General features: G+C 43.7%; 1 protein-coding gene across 4 annotated transcripts in view; it reads right to left on the minus strand.

Moving 5' to 3' along the window:
• Nucleotides 1–18719, minus strand: part of cobll1b (cordon-bleu WH2 repeat protein-like 1b) — a 197316-nt gene that overhangs the window by 123108 nt on the left and 55489 nt on the right. The window lies entirely within an intron of this gene.

The raw sequence follows: 18719 nt of genomic DNA on the forward strand, positions 1-18719 counted from the left end.
TGCACTTTAAAAACACTCCTGCACAGGTTTCCTGTCATCGTTAAATACAGCGGACAAACACTAGTATTGGTAGTGTTTTAATTTTTTCCTGTATTTCATTTAAATATGTAATTTATTACGCAGCTACACAGTAGTTTGTATTTTTTTATAGACCTTTTTAACAATTTCCAAGAAATTTCAGATAATTGGGCCAAAATGTACTTGTCCCGATTGTCCCAATTAACCGGAATCCACTGTGATTCCAATTTCAGTTCTCTGTATCGAGATGAGGAATTCGCCACCCAGGGATCATGCAAATGCTGATAAATGAACTTCTCACCTTTCTGTTTCAATGTATGCTCAAAACAAGCTTATCATTTCTCACATCACCATACATACAGATGAGATAAACCATTGTATTATTCTGAAGGTTTAGCACACAAAGTTTATGCAATCACATGAGGCAGAGTAATCTACAGATTACATCACTGGATAAGTGCCAAAATGAATGGATACTTACATTTGAATCCTACCAAAGCAGAACAGGTATTTTTAAATCAACCAGGGTGGGGGGCACTGCACAGGATCAAAAGAAGCTGCAGAAAGTTGTGAACTCAGTCAGCTCCGTCCTGGGTGCTCGCCTCCGTAGCATCCAGGACAGCTTCAAGGATCGAAGCCTCAAAAAGGCAGCGTCCATCATTGAAGACCCCCACCACCCACGATCTCTTCTCATTGTTACCGTCAGGGAGGAGGTACAGAGGCCTGAAGGCGCACACTCAACAATTTCCACTTGCTTCAAAAAGGCAACAATTATACCAGTGCCTAAGAGGAATAATATGGGCTGCCTTAATGACTATCGCCTGGTAGCACTCACGTCGACAGTGATGAAATGTTTGAGAGGTTGGTCATGATTAGAATGAACTCCTTCCTCAGTGAAGATCTGGACCCGTTGCAATTTGCCTATCACAATAGGTCAACAGCAAACGCAATCTCAATGGCTCTCCACACAGCTCTAGACCACCTAGACAACACAAACACCTACGTCAGGATGCTGTTCATCGACTATAGCTCAGCATTTAATACCATCATTCCTACAATCCTGATTGAGAAGTTGCAGAACCTGGGCCTCTGTAGCTTCCTCTGCAACTGGATCGTCAACTTCCTAAACGGAAGACCACAGTCTGTGCGGATTGGTGATAACATATCCTCCTCACTGACCATCAACAATGGTACACCTCAGGGGTGTGTGCTTAGCCCACTGCTCTACTCTCTGTATACACAAGACTGAGTGGCTAGGCATAGCTCAAATACCATCTACAAGTTTGCTGACAATACAACTATTGTTGGTAGTATCTCAGGTGGTGACGAGAGGGCGTACGGGAGTAAGATATGCCAACTAGTGGAGTGGTGCCACAGCAACAACCCGGCACTCAACATCAGTTAGACGAAAGGGTTGATTGTGGACTTCAGGAAGGGTAAAACGAAGGAGCACATACCAATCCTCATAGAGGGATCAGAAGTGGAGAGAGTGAGCAGCTTTAAGTTCCTCGGTATCAAGATCTCGGAGGACCTAACCAGGTCCCAACATATCGATACAGTTATAAAGAAGGCAAGACAGCAGCTATACCTCATTAGGAGTTTGAAGAGATTTGGTAGGTCAACAAATACACTCAAAAACTTTTATAGTTGTACCGTAGAGAGCATTCTGACAGGCTGCATCACTGTCTGGTATGGGGGTGGGGGGCTACTGCACAGGACTGAAAGAAGCTGCAGAAGGTTGTAAATCTAGTCAGCTCCATCTTTGGTACTAGCCTACAAAGTACCCAAGACATCTTTAGGGAGCGGTGTCTCAGAAAGGCAGCGTCCATTATTACGGACCTGCAGCACCCAAGGCATACCCTTTTCTCACTGTTACCATCAGGTAGGAGATACAGAAGCCTGAAGGCACACACTCAGCGATTCAGAAACAGCTTCTTCCCCTCTGCCATCCGATTCCTAAATGGACTATGTGAAGACCACAGTGCCCCTCAGACTTGCTCTGTTTAATAAGATCACAGGTGTTCTGATCTTGGACTCATCTCTACCTTGCTACCTCTATTCCATAACTCTTGACTGGCTCCTCCAAAAAATCAAAAACTTTAGAATCTATTTATGCCTACATTGGCCTTGAATATATTCAGCGATTCAACTACCATAACTCCCTGGGGCTGAGTACTCAAAGGGATCCTTAGAAAAGGAATTCCTTATGTTAATTTTAAACAGATCAGTCCTTATTCACCTAATTTCCCATCCTCCAAGGAAAAGTATCCTTCAAAATCTTATGTTTCAGCATGACGAGCTCTCACTTTTCTAAGCTTCAATACATAATGGCTGAAACTGCCGAACCTTTCTTCAGACAACCCTCTCATTTGAGTGATCAATGCTAACCATCTCCAATTCAATGCCCTACTTATGTACAGCCATACATATGACCAAGCTTTCAGGGGTCACGTGGGATGGATTTGCCGGCTACTGCGGGGCTGCAGGCACCTTCTGCCCTGCGGAAACTCATTCTATCATTATATCTAGCTGAGAAATTGGAATGATTGAATTAAATGCCCCGGCTTAACGACAGGACATTTAACTTAATTAGTTAACTAGGGCACAACCAGGTTGCTTTTCACTGACTAATGTTTTTATCCCCAGAGATACAGCGTGAAATAGGCCCTTACGACCTTTCCACCAATTTAACCCTAGTCACAGGACAATTTACAATGACCAATTAACCTACTAACCAGTCAGTCTTTGGACTGTGGGAGGAAACCAGAGCACTCAGATGAAAGCCATACATCGACGGGGAGGATATACAAACTTTACAGCCGACATCAGAGTCGAACTCTGATGCCTTGAGCTGCAATAGCGTCATGCTAACTATAAGCTACTGTGGTACTTTTAATTAAATATATTGTATTGCCAGTTGTTTGGGTCATTGAACAGTTTTCGGGTACAGAACCCCATTGTAACCTGGGGAACACCTGTCTGTCCTCCCTTGAATAAAAAGAACAAAGCTGAGTGTAGTATTTCAAGAGTGGCATTATGAATGCTCCGTACAGTTGCAGTAAGAGATCCCTATGGAATGAAGGCCAACATACAACAGGCCTCCTCAATTAATTGCTATATCTTTAATTCCAAAAGTATATCCCACTGTTCTTTTTCCTTCATGCACGTCTTAAGTGAATTACCCAGAGGCCCTCCATTGGTTAGGGTCAACCATGGATGCTGCGTCCCAACTATCTACGTGATACGCAAGCTGAGGCAGCATGATACATAGAGCAAGCTGTTGCCCATGCAGATGATGAACATAAAGGAACGGCAGACACCAATATAGTTTGGTACCAGTAGGGTTACAGGAGTCAGCACTGAACTCAATGTGGGACTGTCTTAGGGACTCCAGCTCCGGATGTTTCCTTGGGGTTTACTCCCGAAGCCTCCCCCTTGACTGGGTATAGACACAAGGCAGCGGAGGTTTGAAATCAAGAGTCTTCATTCTCCTAGATGAGCTGCCAATGTCAGCTGATGAGCCCCACCTGCCTGAAGCGACCAGTTTTAAGGTGCCAGTAACCCACCTTTGCCCCCTTCTCCTGTCAGTAGAAATGGTTCCGCCGGGCTTAATAGCTAAGCCACATGTGAAGGCCAGGAGCTGGACCTGCCTGTCAGAGGCTCTTTGAGAAACAAGCCACTGGCAGCAATTAATAGGTTGAAAATCTCTGTTTTCTGAAAAGATTATAAAACAACACAAGCATTGTTAAAATCTGTTAACATAACATGCCACAGTTTAGATATGTGAGAAAAGAAAAAAATCTGATTATACTGTAGTCCATGAGAATTTTGCTACGTTATGTTGATTTCTGAAAGGGCTTCACAATGGTACAAAAGTTCTGGTTAACTATTCCAATAGAGTTTAGAATAATTATGGCATCTTTTGTGTTAAAGGTCCTTCTTAAATTTAGAAAAGTCAAAGGAAATTTATATATTGAATCATACTATTCACAGCACTGAGTGGAAGGATGCTTAAGATGTATCTGTGCAAGGTCAGTTGTTTGCTAAGAATTATCAAAATGCCTAAAGAATCTCATTTCTGATATATTTTCATCCACTGCCTTCCAAACTGAGGCAACTAATTTGTGTTTTATTATGGTGGTATTTAACTCTCTTCTTTTTGTTCTAGTCTTGTCAACACTTGACCAAAAGCACGGCAACATTTATGCTCCCTGCTTACCCTGGTGCTTGTCTGGGAAAGAAGCCTACCGTTTCGACTGACACTGTAAAGCAGCAGCGTTCATTCACTATTTAGTCATTGCTTCAAGCCATAGTGTTGACACTTAACTTTCAGTTTAAGAGTTTTAGTTAACAGCCCTGTTGGCCTCGTGTTTGTATTTTCCTTTTCCTTTAAATTCTGCAACACTTCTCATTAAAGTCAGTGAACTGTCAACCTGCGTCAGTGTCATTTTCTCTGCACACTTGAGCTCTATCCAACTGTAGCGACAACCATGTGGCAGAGAAAAACATTCTCATTTGCCTCCTGTAATTTCAACAAATGATTTACAGATTTTTCCTTTTGGTTGCTGAACAATTTGAAGACATTTCATTTTGAGGTACATTTATTATCAAGTAATGCATAAATTATCCAACCTTGAGATTTGCTTGCTCACAGGTGGCCACAAAGCAAGACACCCGAAAGAACACGTTTAAAGAAAAAATAAAAATAGAAGACAAGCACCCAATGTGCAAGAGAAAGAAAGAAAACATGAATCACACAAACAATTGAAGTGGATGGCAACATTTCGAACCCCGGTGCAGACCCAAAGCCTCATTATCAGTTAATCATATTAGTGTGCATGGAGCATAGCAGCTGGGGGCAGCCTTCATAGCCTCAGCGCCATGGAGAGAAGCGTGACTATCAAGAACAGCGAGCAAAAAAAAACACAGCTCTCACTCCAAGTCTCAACACCGTCTTTCCAGTCTATCAGGACTGGCATTTAAATCGACCAGACAATGAAACAGTGAAAGGCTCCAGTGCCCTAGAGAGAGGAGTGACCATCGCAGAGCATGTGTGAAATCGGATCTCACCTCGGATCTGGGGCAGTGTTTAACCTGTCTAAACAGTGAATTGTACCTCACACTAGGATCCAGACTTAGAACACACTGCCCAGAGACTTGCTCTGGGCCCATCTTTCATTGCCCGGCCCAAAGGAAACCTTGCTCTATCAAAACTCCTAGATCTCTATGGTTAGATCCCCAGGGAGACCAAGTCAATCTCTGTCATCCTTGATAGTATCCTTGTAAAGTTGTACCTACCTCAAGGTCTTGACATGCTAAGTGTAGTGTGCACAACTGTACATAATAATCAAGCAGAAATTTAAAACTACTTAGTATGATTCTGAATTTTATGTCAGGTGTCTTAGAAGCCTTCTCCATTCACTTCTTATCCCACAGCATCCAGGACATCGTCAGTAGCAATGCTTCAAAAAAGGCAGCACCTATCAGTAAGGACCCCATCACCCAGGACATGCCCTCTTCTCATCGCCCCCATCAGGGAGGAAGTACGGGAGCCAAAAGGCACACACTCAACAATTCAGGGACAGCACCTTCCCCTCCATCATCAAATTTCTGAATGTACACTCTACCCATGAACACAACCTTACTACATTTTTTCCCTCTTTCTGCACTACTTATTTAATTTAATTTTTTTATAATGTATATACCTCTTACTTTAACTTTGTTTTTATTATGTATTGGATTGCATTGCTGCCGCAAAACAACAAATGTCCCGACACAGGCCAGTGATATTAAACCATCTCTGATTCTGTATTTACCCTTCCATCTTAAGAAGATCAGTGAAGAGGCACCCTCACCTTGCTACGATTTGACAACCACAAGTACCATTGGCATTACACTACCTTTGCATATTGTGAAGTGACACATTTTAGTAGAAATATTTATCCAATTAGCGTACATTTCCTGTCGCGTGTTTGCCCATTTCACCAGTCTATGATGCGCTATAAATAGGCTACAATCTCAACTTCCAAACTTACTCACGCTACACAAGTTCAGAGCTTTCAGAATCAGTTTTAATATCAACGCTGTGTCGTGAAATTTGTTGGTTTTGAAGCAACAGTACAATGCAACAGATAATAATAAGAACTGTGAATTACAGTGTGTATGTGCGTGTGTGTAGCCTCCGTCGGTCGCGGTTGACCATGGGTACTGCGCCTCTGGTAGTCACTGGTTTGTCGAGCAGCGTCGACTGTGACTATTGAGGCTGATCCCGGAACGGCAGGCTCTGCCACGGTTGCTACATGTGTACAGCCTCATGTCAGTTGTCTGCTGTGCTCTCCGTTTAGCTCGCCACTCCTCAAATTGACTCAGGATCACTCTTTTGCCTTGTTCTAGGTGTTGCTGAAGAGTACCTCGCCACTTGTTGCGGTCGTCTGCCGTATCCTCCCAGCACTCTGTGTTGATTTTTAAGGCTTTCATGTCGCGCTTGCAGAGGTCCTTGAAGTGAAGCTGAGGTCTACCACGTTCCTCCATAGAGGATGTCCTCTGGCAATCTACCATCCTTCATACGATGGACATGGCCCAGCCAGCGCAGTCTGCGTTCTCTTAAAAGCGTGAACATTGTGGGAAGTCCAGCGCGGGACAGGACCTCAGAGGTTGGGACGTCGTCTCTCCAGGTGATGCCGAGGATGCAGCGAAGGCTGCACAGGTGAAAACTATTGAGTTTCCTCTCCTGCTTGGAGTAGATGGTCCAAGTCTCTCTGCCATACAGGAGGGTGCTGATAACGCATGCTTTGTACACAGCAGTCTTGGTCTTTGTAGCGAGTTTCGGATTCTCCTAGACCCACGAGGAGAGTCGTGCAATGATCGATGCTGCTTTGCCGATACAACATACATATATATAAAATAAAACAGTCATATTAAATAAGTAGTACAAAAATAATAGTGAGGTGGTGTTCATTGGCTTAATGCCCATTCAGAAATATCATAGCAGTGGGGAAGAAACTGTTCCTGTATAATTAATAGAATAGTACAGCACATTACAAGCCCTTCAGCCCACAATGTTGTGCCGACCCTCAAACCCTGCTTCCCATATAAGCCCCCACCTTAGATTCCTCCATATACCTGTCTAGTAGTCTCTTAAACTTCATTAGTGTATCTGCCTCCACCACTGACTCAGGCAGTGCATTCCATGCACCAACCACTCTCTGAGTAAAAAAACCTTCCTCTAATATCCCCCTTGAACTTCCCACCCCTTACCTTAAAGCCATGTCCTCTTGTACTGAGCAGTGGTGCCCTGGGGAAGAGGCGCCGGCTATCCACTCTATCTATTCCTCTTATTATCTTGTACATCTCTATTATGTTTCCTCTCATCCTCCTTCTCTCCAAAGAGTAAAGCCCTAGCTCCCTTAATCTCTGATCATAATGCATACTTTCTAAACCAGGCAGCATCCTGGTAAATCTCCTCTGTATCCTTTCCAATGCTTCCACATCCTTCCTATAGTGAGGTGACCAGAACTGGACACAATATTCCAAGTGTGGCCTAACCAGAGTTTTATAGAGCTGCATCATTACATCGCGACTCTTAAACTCTATCCCTCGACTTATGAAAGCTAACACCCCATAAGCTGTCTTAACTACCCTATCCACTTGTGAGGCAACTTTCAGGGATCTGTGGACATGTACCCCGAGATCCCTCTGCTCCTCCACACTACCAAGTATCCTGCCATTTACTTTGTACTCTGCCTTGGAGTTTGTCCTTCCAAAGTGTACCACCTCACACTTCTCCGGGTTGAACTCCATCTGCCACTTCTCAGCCCACTTCTGCATCCTATCAATGTCTCTCTGCAATCTTTGACAATCCTCTGCACTACCTACAACACCACCAACCTTTGTGTCGTCTGCAAACTTGCCAACCCACCCTTCTACCCCCACATCCAGGTTGTTAATAAAAATCACGAAAAGTAGAGGTCCCAGAACAGATCCTTGTGGGACACCACTAGTCACAATCTTCCAATCTGAATGTACTCCCTCCACCACCACCCTCTGCCTTCTGCAGGCAAGCCAATTCTGAATCCACCTGGACAAACTTCCCTGGATCCCATGCCTTCTAACTTTCTGAATAAGCCTACCATGTGGAACCTTGTCAAATGCCTTACTAAAATCCATATAGATCACATCCACTGCACTACCCTCATCTATATGCCTGGTCACCTCCTCAAAGAACTCTATCAGGCTTGTTAGACACGATCTGCCCTTCACAAAGCCATGCTGACTGTCCCTGATCAGACCATGATTCTCTAAATGCCTATAGATCCTATCTCTAAGAATCTTTTCCAACAGCTTTCCCACCACAGACGTAAGGCTCACTGGTCTATAATTACCCGGACTATCCCTACCACCTTTTTTGAACAAGGGAACAACATTTGCCTCCCTCCAATCCTCCGGTACCATTCCCGTGGACAACGAGGACATAAAGATCCTAGCCAGAGGCTCAGCAATCTCTTCTCTCGCCTCGTGGAGCAGCCTGGGAAATATTCCATCAGGCCCCGAGGACTTATCTGTCCTAATGTATTTTAAGAACTCCAACACCTCCTCTCCCTTAATATCAGCATGCTCCAGAACATCAACCTCAATCATATTGTCCTCATCATCATCAAGTTCCCTCTCATTGGTGAATACCGAAGAGAAGTATTCATTGAGGACCTCGCTCACTTCCACAGCCTCCAGGCACATCTTCCCACCTTCATCTCTAATCAGTCCTACCTTCACTCCTGTCATCCTTTTTTTCTTCAAATAATTGAAGAATGCCTTGGGGTTTTCCTTTACCCTACTCGCCAAGCCCTTTTCATGCCCCCTTCTTGCTCTTCTCAGCCCCTTCTTAAGCTCCTTTCTTGCTTCCCTATATTCCTCAATAGACCCATCTGATCCTTGCTTCCTAAACCTCATGTATGCTGCCTTCTTCCTCTTGACTAGATTTTCCACCTCACTTGTCACCCATGGTTCCTTCACCCTACCATTCTTTATCTTCCTCACCAGGACAAATTTATCCCTTACATCCCGCAAGAGATCTCTAAACATTGACCACATGTCCATAGTACATTTCCCTGCAAAAACATCATCCCAATTCACACCCGCAAGTTTTAGCCTTATAGCCTCATAATTTGCCTTTCTCCAATTAAAAATTTTCCTGTCCTCTCTGATTCTATCCTTTTCCATGATAATTATAAAGGCCAGGGAGCGGTGGTCACTGTCCCCCAGATGCTCACCCACTGAGAGATCTGTGACCTGACCCGGTTCATTACCTAGTACTAGATCTAGTATGGCATTCCCCCTGGTCGGCCTGTCAACATACTGTGACAGGAATCCATCCTGGACACACTTAACAAATTCTGCCCCATCTGAACCCTTGGAACTAATCAGGTGCCAATCAATATTAGGGAAGTTAAAGTCACCCATGATAACAACGCTGTTATTTTTGTGAATTGCAAGTGCACGTCTTCAGGCTTCTGTACCTCATTCCTGATGGTAGCAACGAGAAGAGGGCATGACCTGGGTGATGGGGGTCCTTAATGATGGATGCTGCCTTTTTGAGGCATCACTCCTATACTTTATACTTTATTGTCACCAAACAATTGATACTAGAACGTACAATCATCACAGCGATATCTGATCCTTGAAGATGTCCTAGATACTGGGGTGGCGAGTTCCCATGATGGAGCTAACTCAGTTCACCACTTTTTGCAGCTTATTTCAATCCTATGAAGTAGCACCACCCCCTATATTAGACTGTGACGCAGCCTGTTAGAATGCTCTTCACAGTACGTCTGTAGAAACTTACACTATAATTAGTAACAATAGCTCTTGCAGCTTTGGGTCTCCACTGTCTATATTATCCAAAGAGAGCAACCTTTGTTCACTACTACTCCTATGTATTACTTCTTCACAGTTACGTCCTCCTGTTGTCATTGATACCTTTTTGCTGAAGTCCACAACTTTATACCATGTCAAAGACATTCCAAGGTCTCTCTCAATAACTTTGACCAGACCATCCTCATCAACCTTCACAGCCAGTACAACTCATCTAAGGGAACCACGAACAACTTACTTCTGACAAAGCCATGTATGTTGCTCTTCAGTTGTTTTCACACTGTCATCTGGTTTCTAGCAGACTTCCTACCACATACTGCACTTGGTCATTTTTTTTGACAAGTACAGTAGGTATATTTTTTGCATACTTGGTGGTGGGGTGGAGCTATGTCTCTACCAAAGGAAGTGTAAGGCATTCCTTCTCTCTGCTAGCCTGCGGGTCACCTTTGGGCAAGGTGTAGCATATGCTTAGCCCACCGATCAGGGTCACACAAGGCCATGGGAGGAGGCGGTGGATGGTCTTATGAGTAACAGGTAAATATCACAAGACCTGGTTTTGCAACCTGTGACACTAAACAGACAATCTCTGAAGAGTATTGATAATAGCTGGGATTACCCAACTTGTAAAGACAATGGCAAGCCACTTCTGTAGAATTTGCCGAGAATATTCATAGTCACAGACCATGATCATCCACATCATACAACACAGCACATGATGGTGATGATGATGTAAGCTCAATAAACCGATAATAGAATAATAACCAGAATGGAATCAATGAAAGGCTGCACCATCTTGGGTACTCAACCAGTTTGCAAAAGACAAACTGTTCAAATACAAAAAGAAAAGAAATAATAATAATAAGTAAATAAGCAATAAACATCGAGAACATGAGATGAAAAGTCCCTGAAAGTGAGTCCATAGGTTCTGGGAACATTTCAGTGATGGGGCAAGTGAAGTTATCCCCTTTGGTTCTAGAGCCCGATCGTTGATGATTAATCCCTCTATGATATCGGTTCACTTTGAATGCATTGTTGCTATGGGGTGGGGGGAGGTGGTGGTGCTAGTGCACGGAATCAAAATAAGCTGCAGAGAGTTGTAAACTCTGTCAACTCCATCTTGGACACTCAACCCCACAGTAACAAGGGCATCAAGGAGCTATGCCTCTAAAAAGCAGCATCCATCATTAAGGACCCCCATCACCCAGGTCACATCTTGTTCTCATTGCTACCATCAGGACAGAGGAACAGGAGCCTGAAGGCACACACTCAACAATTCAGGAACAATTTCTTCCCCTCTGCCATTAGATTTCTAAACGGACATTGTAGCCATGAACACTACCTCACTACTTTATTATATTTTTGCACTACTTATTTAACTTTAAAGGCATCCGTTCGTCTTGCGAGACCATGGATCTGCGCCTGGAAAGTCTTCACTCTCCAGGGCGCAGGCCTGGGCAAGGTTATATGGAAGACCAGCAGTTGCCCATGCTGCAAGTCTCCCCTCTCCACGACACCGATGTTGTCCAAGGGAAGGGCATTAAGACCCATACAGCTTGGCACCGGTGTCGTCACAGAGCAATGTGTGATTAAGTGCCTTGCTCAAGGACACAAGACGTTCCCTCGGCTGGGGCTCGAACTCACGACCTGCAGGTAGCTAGTCCAATGCCTTAACCACTTGGCCTCTATTTAAAAATATAGATAAACTTACTGTAATTCACATTTTTTTCTATTATTATATATTGCATTGTATTGCTGCCACAAAGACAACAAATTATACATCTGCTGGTGATATTAAACATAATTCTGAATATTGCAAATTCTATCTAACAGGAAAGTGAAAAACAGAAATTAACCCACAGTTCAAGTATCAACCTTTCTCAGCTGTCAAATTAAGTTACTCTGAGTTTTGGCTTCACTTTGTTTCATCTTGCCACTGTAAGCACTTTCATTCTGTAAATTGATAAAAGAACTGTCAGGGGAGTCCCAGCCTGGGGTTCACAGACCCTTGATTAATGGTATTGGTCCACGGCATAAAAAAGGTTGGGAACCCCTGTAACGGGGTCTGAAACGTATTTGCACAATCTGGAGAGACAGGGTGACATTTGGTCAGGGTAGCACTTCCAATTGCACATAATGGACTGTCACCAAGACAAAAAAAAAACCTTTAATGGCCATGCACAGCTAAACAACAAAATAATTATAAGGAAAATTGGTCATCAGAATGATTATAAGTTCACAGGAGGCATATCAACCTATTAGACTATAAATCCATAAAATATAGGAACAGAATTTGGCCATTTGGCCCATCAGGTCTGCTCCGCCATTTCATCAAAGCTGCTCCATTTCCCTCTCAGCCCCAATCTCCTGCCATCTCCCCATGTCCTTTTATGCCCTAACTAATCAAGAATCTTTCAACTTCTGACACCTGATAGATAGATACTTTATTGATCCCAAAGGAAATTACAGTGTCACAGTAGCATTGCAAGTGCACAGATATACAAATATTAGAAGAGAAGTAAGAAAGAATAAAAGTAAGTTACCTCAAACAGTCTACCAGGAGGGGGTCATCACACCCCCGGCTGTAGGATGATTCATTACAGAGCTGAATGGCCAAGGGTAAGAATGACCTCGTATAGCGCTCTTTGGAGCAGCACAGTTGTCTTAGTCTATTACCAAAAGTGCTCTTCACTTCAGCCAAGGTGGCATGCCGAGGGTGAGAAATATTGTCCAGAATTGCCAGGATTTTCCATAGGATCCTTTGTCCAGTTCCTAAGTGTCCAGTTTGATTCCTGTAACAGAGCCAGCCTTTCTAATCACTTTATTGAGCCTATTGGCATCAGCCACGTTGATGCCATTGCCCAGCAGACCACTGCATAGAAGGTCGTACAGCTGACAATAGACTGGTAGAATATGTGAAGTAGAGGCCTGCGTACTCCAAAGGACCTCAGTCTCCTCAGGAAGTAGAGGGAACTCTAGCCCTTCTTGTACACAGCCTTTCCACTCATCGGTCATCCAGGTACTTGTGGGTCCTCACTACATCCATGTCCTCATCATCAAAAGTAACAGGGAGCAATGCAGGCTTAGTCTTCCTAAAGTCCATTACTATCTCCTTTGTCTTACTGTATTCAGGGATTCATCTTCGAACCTGGATGAGTATGCTGCCATTGCTACTGACTTCATTTAAACCTGTGTGGATAAGTATCTGCCACAAAGACTTACTGTCCATTCCCAAACCAAAAGCTGTGGATGAACCAGGAGGTACGTCGTCTGCTGAACGGTAGATCTGTGGCATTCAAGTCTGGCAACCCAGGCTTTACAAGAAAACCAGGTATGATTTGCGGAGGGCTATTTCAAGAGCAAACAGACAATTTCAAATGAGGTTGGAAGCAACATCGAATGCATGACAACTCTGGCAGGGTTTGCAAGACATTACTTCCTACAAAGCAAAACCCAATAGCATGAATGGCAGCAATGCTTCACTACCAGATGAACTCAACGCCTTCTATGCAGGCTTTGAAAGGGTGAACACAACTACAGCTGTGAAGATCCCTGCTGCACCCGATGACACTGTGATCTCTGTCTCAGAGACCGACGTTCAGCTGTCATTAAAGAGATAGAACCCTGGCAAGGTGGAAGGTCCTGATGGAGTACCTGGTAAGGCTCTGAAAACCTGTGCCAAATAATTGGCGGGAGTATTCATGGACATTTTCAACTTTCATCACTATGGGCAGAAGTTCCTATTTGTTTCAAAAAGGCAACAATTATACCAGTGACTAAGAATAATAATGTGAGCTGCCTGAATGACTATTACCCGGTAGCACTCTCATCTACAGTGATGAAATGCTTTGAGAGGTTGGTCATGATTAGAATGAACTCCTGCCTCAGCCAGGACCTAGACCCATTGCAATTTGCCTATCGCCACAAAAGGTCAATGGCAGATGCAATCTCAATGGTTCTTCACATGGTTTTAGACCACCTGGACAACACAAACACCTACATCAGGATGCTGTTCATCGACTATAGCTCAGCATTTAATACCATCATTCCCACAATCCTGATTGAGAAGTTGCAGAACCTGGGCCTCTGTACCTCCCTCTGCAATTGGATCCTCGACTTCCTAGCAGGAAGACCACAATCTGTGCGGATTGGTTATAACATTTCCTTGCTGGTGATCAATACTGGTGCACCTCAGGGGTGTGTGCTTAGCTCAATGCTCTACTCTCTTTACGCCCATGCCTGTGTGGCTCACTCAAATACCATCTATAAATTTGCTGACGATACAAACATTATTGGTAGAATCTCAGGTGGAGACGAGAGGGTGTACAGGAGTGAGATATGCCAACTAGTGGAGTGGTGCCGCAGCAACAACCTGGCACTCAACGTCAGTAAGGAAAAAGAGCTGATTGGGGACTTCCGGAAGGGTAAGACAAAGGAACACATACCAATCCTCATAGAGGGATCACACGTGGAGAGAGTGAGCAGTTTCAAGTTCCTGTGAGTCAAGATCTCTGAGGATCTAACCTGGTCCCAACATATCAATGTAATTATAACGAAGGCAAGACGGTAGCTATACTTCATTAGGAGTTTGAAGAGATTTGGTATATCTACAAATACACTCAAAAACTTCTATAGTTGTACTGTGGAGGGCATTCTGACAGGCTGCATCACTGTCTGGTAAGAGGGGGGAGGGGCTACTGTACAAGACCGAAAGAAGCTGAAGGTGGTTGTAAATTTAGTCGGCTCCATCTTGGGTACTAGCCTACAAAGTACCCAGGACATCTTTAAGGAGCTGTGTCTCAGAAAGGCAACGTCCATTATTAAGGACCTCCAGCCCTTTTCTCACAGTTACCATAGGGTAGGAGACACAGAAGCCTGAAGGCACACACTCAGCAATTCAGGAACAGCTTCTTCCCCTCTGCCATCCGATTCATAAATGGACATTGAACCCTTGGGCACTACCTCACTTTTTTTAATATACAGTATTTCTGTTTTTAGCACAATTTTAATCTATTCAATATACATATACTGTAACTGATTTAGTTATTATTGTATTTTGTTTTTTTTCTTCTATATTATGTATTGCATTGAACTGCCGCTGCTAAGTTAACAAATTTCACGTCACATGCCAGTGATAATAAACCTGATTCTGATGTTGGGCTGCAGATGATTCAGCATGTACCATTTGACAAAGTCCTCCACCAGAACCCTGTACTCATCCCGCCGTCCTCCCTTTATACACCCAGTTCTTGCTGAGTCATCAGAGAATTTCTGCAGATGACATGACTAAGTCTTGTATCCAAGATATACAGGGTAAACAGGAAGGGAGTCAATACAGTCCCCTGTGGGGCCTCGGTGCTGCTCATAGCCACGTCTGACACACAGCTCTGAAGCCGCACAAACTGTGGTCTGCCAGTCAGGTAGTCCATTATCCAGGATACGATGGAATTACCAACAAGCATTGAACGGACCTTCTTCCCCAGCAATAAGGGCTGCGTAGTATTGAAAGCACCTGAGAAATCCAAAACATGATCCTCACTCTGCTACCCTGCTTACCCAAATGGGAGGAGTCTCTGTTCGGCAGGTAGATGACAGAATCATAGACTCCAATGTGCTCCTGGTAGGCAAACTGCAGGAGATTGAGGGCTAATCTGATCAGGGGTTGGAGGTGAGCCAGGACCAGCCTCTCTAGGGCCTTCATGATGGGTGAGGTCAGAGCCACTGGACGGTATTCACTCAAGACATTTAGTTGGCCCTGGCCTCCACAGCTGCCTGTGGCAAAAAATTCCACAGATTCAGCACTCGCTGGCTAAAAAGATTCCTCCTCATCTCCGTTCTAAAAGGACACCCCTCTATTCTGAGTCTGGTCTTAGACTCCCTCACCTAAGGCAACATCCTTTCCACATCCACTCTATCGAGACCTTTCAACATTCGATAGGTTTCAAAGAGGTCACCCTTCATTCTTCTGAATTCCTGCGAGTGGAGACCCACTACCATCAAACACTCTTCACGTGACAAACCTTTCACTCACAGAATTATTTTTGTGAACCTCCTTTGAACCCTCTGCAGTGTCAGCACATCCTTTCTTAGATAAGGGCCCCACTGTACTCCAAGTGAGAGGCCTCACCAGTGCCTTATAAAACCTCAACATCATATCCTTGCTCTTACATTCTAGTCCTCTTGAAATGAATGCTGAAGTTGCACGTGCCTTCCCCACCATCGACTCAACCTGCAAATTAACCTTTAGGGAACTCTGAGAGCTAACAAAGTAAACAGAAGTGTAGAGTTATTCTGACAATGGCAGCTTACGCTCAGTCCACGGAATATCACATTTTCAAAATTATTGATGCACATACATAATTGCTGAAGTTATTCAGTATGCTTATTTCTGCTGAAGTTGCAGTAATCTAGTAACTGTGACTGGTGCTCTGTAGTAATACCAGTGTCAGAATTGGCTTCAGCAAGGCATCTCATGATGCGTCTTAAGTTGGATTTGTATGAATTAACTAATAGGACAAGATTCAAATTTTTTTCTGGAAGTTTGGCAAAAGTTGTTCGTTCCCATTACTGGCAAAACTTCAGGCATGCACAGTGAAAGAAACAAAGGAAAAGAATTTGTGAACTTCAATGCTGACAGAAAACTGGGGGGAGGGGGGAAAGAATCAAGTCTTAATCAGACAGAAAATGGAAATATTAAATCTAAATTGTTCAGTTGCTTTCTTTGCAAGCCTTCTAAATTTAACAAGTCTCATCATTAAAGGGGTCATTTCACTGCAAGGTGCCGTTTGCAACATCCACTTCCTGTTCATTATTCAGTGAACTGGGGGTCTCCTGCCTGCTTTGTTGCAGGAGAAATCTCTCTCTCTCCCTTGCTAGAGAGAGCCGGTCTGAGATACAGAAGGTTTGGGTTATGGACTGTAATCAAGGTCTCTTTGGGGGTTTGCTATTGCATACATGGTGGGGGGAATGAGTGCTTTTGCTGAAGCACGTCGGGGGAGGGAAAGGGGGAGGTTTAATGCTTTTGCTGCTGTTTGTGTGTAGCAGGGGGGAGGGAGGCCTTTGGGGCTCTGACATTTCTGTCATTCATTCTTTGGAGTTTTTCTGTATCGTGGATGTCTGTGAAGAGTAAGAATTTGAGGCTGTACACTGTGTACATTCTCTGATATTAAATTGAATCACCGAACCATTAATGCATGGTCAGTAATTCCTTACAACTCATGAGGAAATGACAGCAAGATCTTTCCTGTGCAAATCCTTACCAATCGATAGCATTTTGCAGTTTGTGAACATTTCTTCTGTTCCCCAGATTACTAGTATTTGCAGCACATATCCAGACACCTCCCAACCCATCCATGCCAGTACTATGTCTTGCTTAAGCCTCACTTCACCTTCATTTAACCAGGGTAACTAGTTACAACTCCATCCTTTTTGCTCGTGTACTTATATAATTTCCCCTTGAATGCACCTCTGCTACTTGCCTTGCGATTCCTCGTGCTAACTAGCTTCTAATTTTGCTGATTGTTGTATGGTGAGATCTTAAACAGACTAACCCTGTACTCCCTTAAGTTTAGATTTAAAAAAAAGACAAGTTCAGTGAAATTTACAATAATCTTACTGGACTTGACAAGACAGATGATACTTTCCCGTTAGGCAGGGGTTCTTAACCTGGAGTCCACAGACCCTGGGTAGATTCCAGGAGTCCGTGAACTTAGATGGGAAAAAATATTGCATCTTCATTTTCACTAACCACCAACTAAAATTTAGCATTTTCTTCAATGATGAATGTAGGCAACAAACGACAGTGGTATTAGCAGTATCTGTGATTCTGTCACCAATAGAAATCACAAATATTTTCATGTCACATCACAGTTGTTACAAATTTCTCAAAATATTGTTTACGGCATACTCATCGTGACTTGCTATTTATCGCTTTAATGAAGAAATGCATATTACTGTAACAAAAAATTATTTTTATATATTATCATAACTGTATTTCAATATAATTGACTTCTTCATTTATAATACCATAACATTATTCTTAGAAGGGGTCCATAGACATCACCGGACTGCGGCAGCAGTACCGTGCATTGCATAAAATTACTAGAGTACTGTGCAAAACTCTCAAGCACCCTGGCTATATATATGTGCCTAAGACGTTTGTACAGTACTGTAGGTAATCGATGTCGACCAGCCTTGAGGCATTGTTCTCTTGTGCACGAAGGCCTCAGGAATTCATCACAGTCATTTGAATCTCAATGGTAAAACTGGTTTGACACAAAGTAGATAGGAGTATGAAGTATATGAAACATCCAAAAAAATCATTAATGAAGAAAATAAAGTTACGCTTCTAAAAGGAAAGGTTATGGATATGTACAAAGGAGACTGATAGGAGGAAAACAAACCTTCAGGCTGAATCACAAACATGAGAAAATATGCAGATGCCCATCCAACTAACCCGGATTTGAGGTTGGATCATTCTAAGCGCTGAGCCGATTTGGAGAGGACGAGAACAGTTTCGGGCTGGACGGCAAGGTCTAGATCTGGAGTACATCGCTGTGTGGCAAGTTCTAGGCCCAGAGCGTACTGCTGCAGCAGGGTCCCAGTCCTAATGCAAGACCTGATCTGTTGTTTGGACAATTTAAATGCTGTCCCAGATAGTCTGGGGAGGCAGGGTGTTGGGACTGGAGGCAAGGGTCAGGCCAATTTCGTGCTGAGGCTGTGAGACTGTCCTGGCTGCTGTGCTTCACGTTTGTGAGCTTCACAACAATTTGCCCTGCCAATATGGTGAATTAAGACCAAGGCTTTGGGCCTACTCCGGGCTGCTCCTGGGATTCAGA

The sequence above is a fragment of the Mobula hypostoma genome, chromosome 6, assembly GCF_963921235.1.
Source record: "Mobula hypostoma chromosome 6, sMobHyp1.1, whole genome shotgun sequence".
Lineage (NCBI taxonomy): Eukaryota > Metazoa > Chordata > Chondrichthyes > Myliobatiformes > Myliobatidae > Mobula > Mobula hypostoma.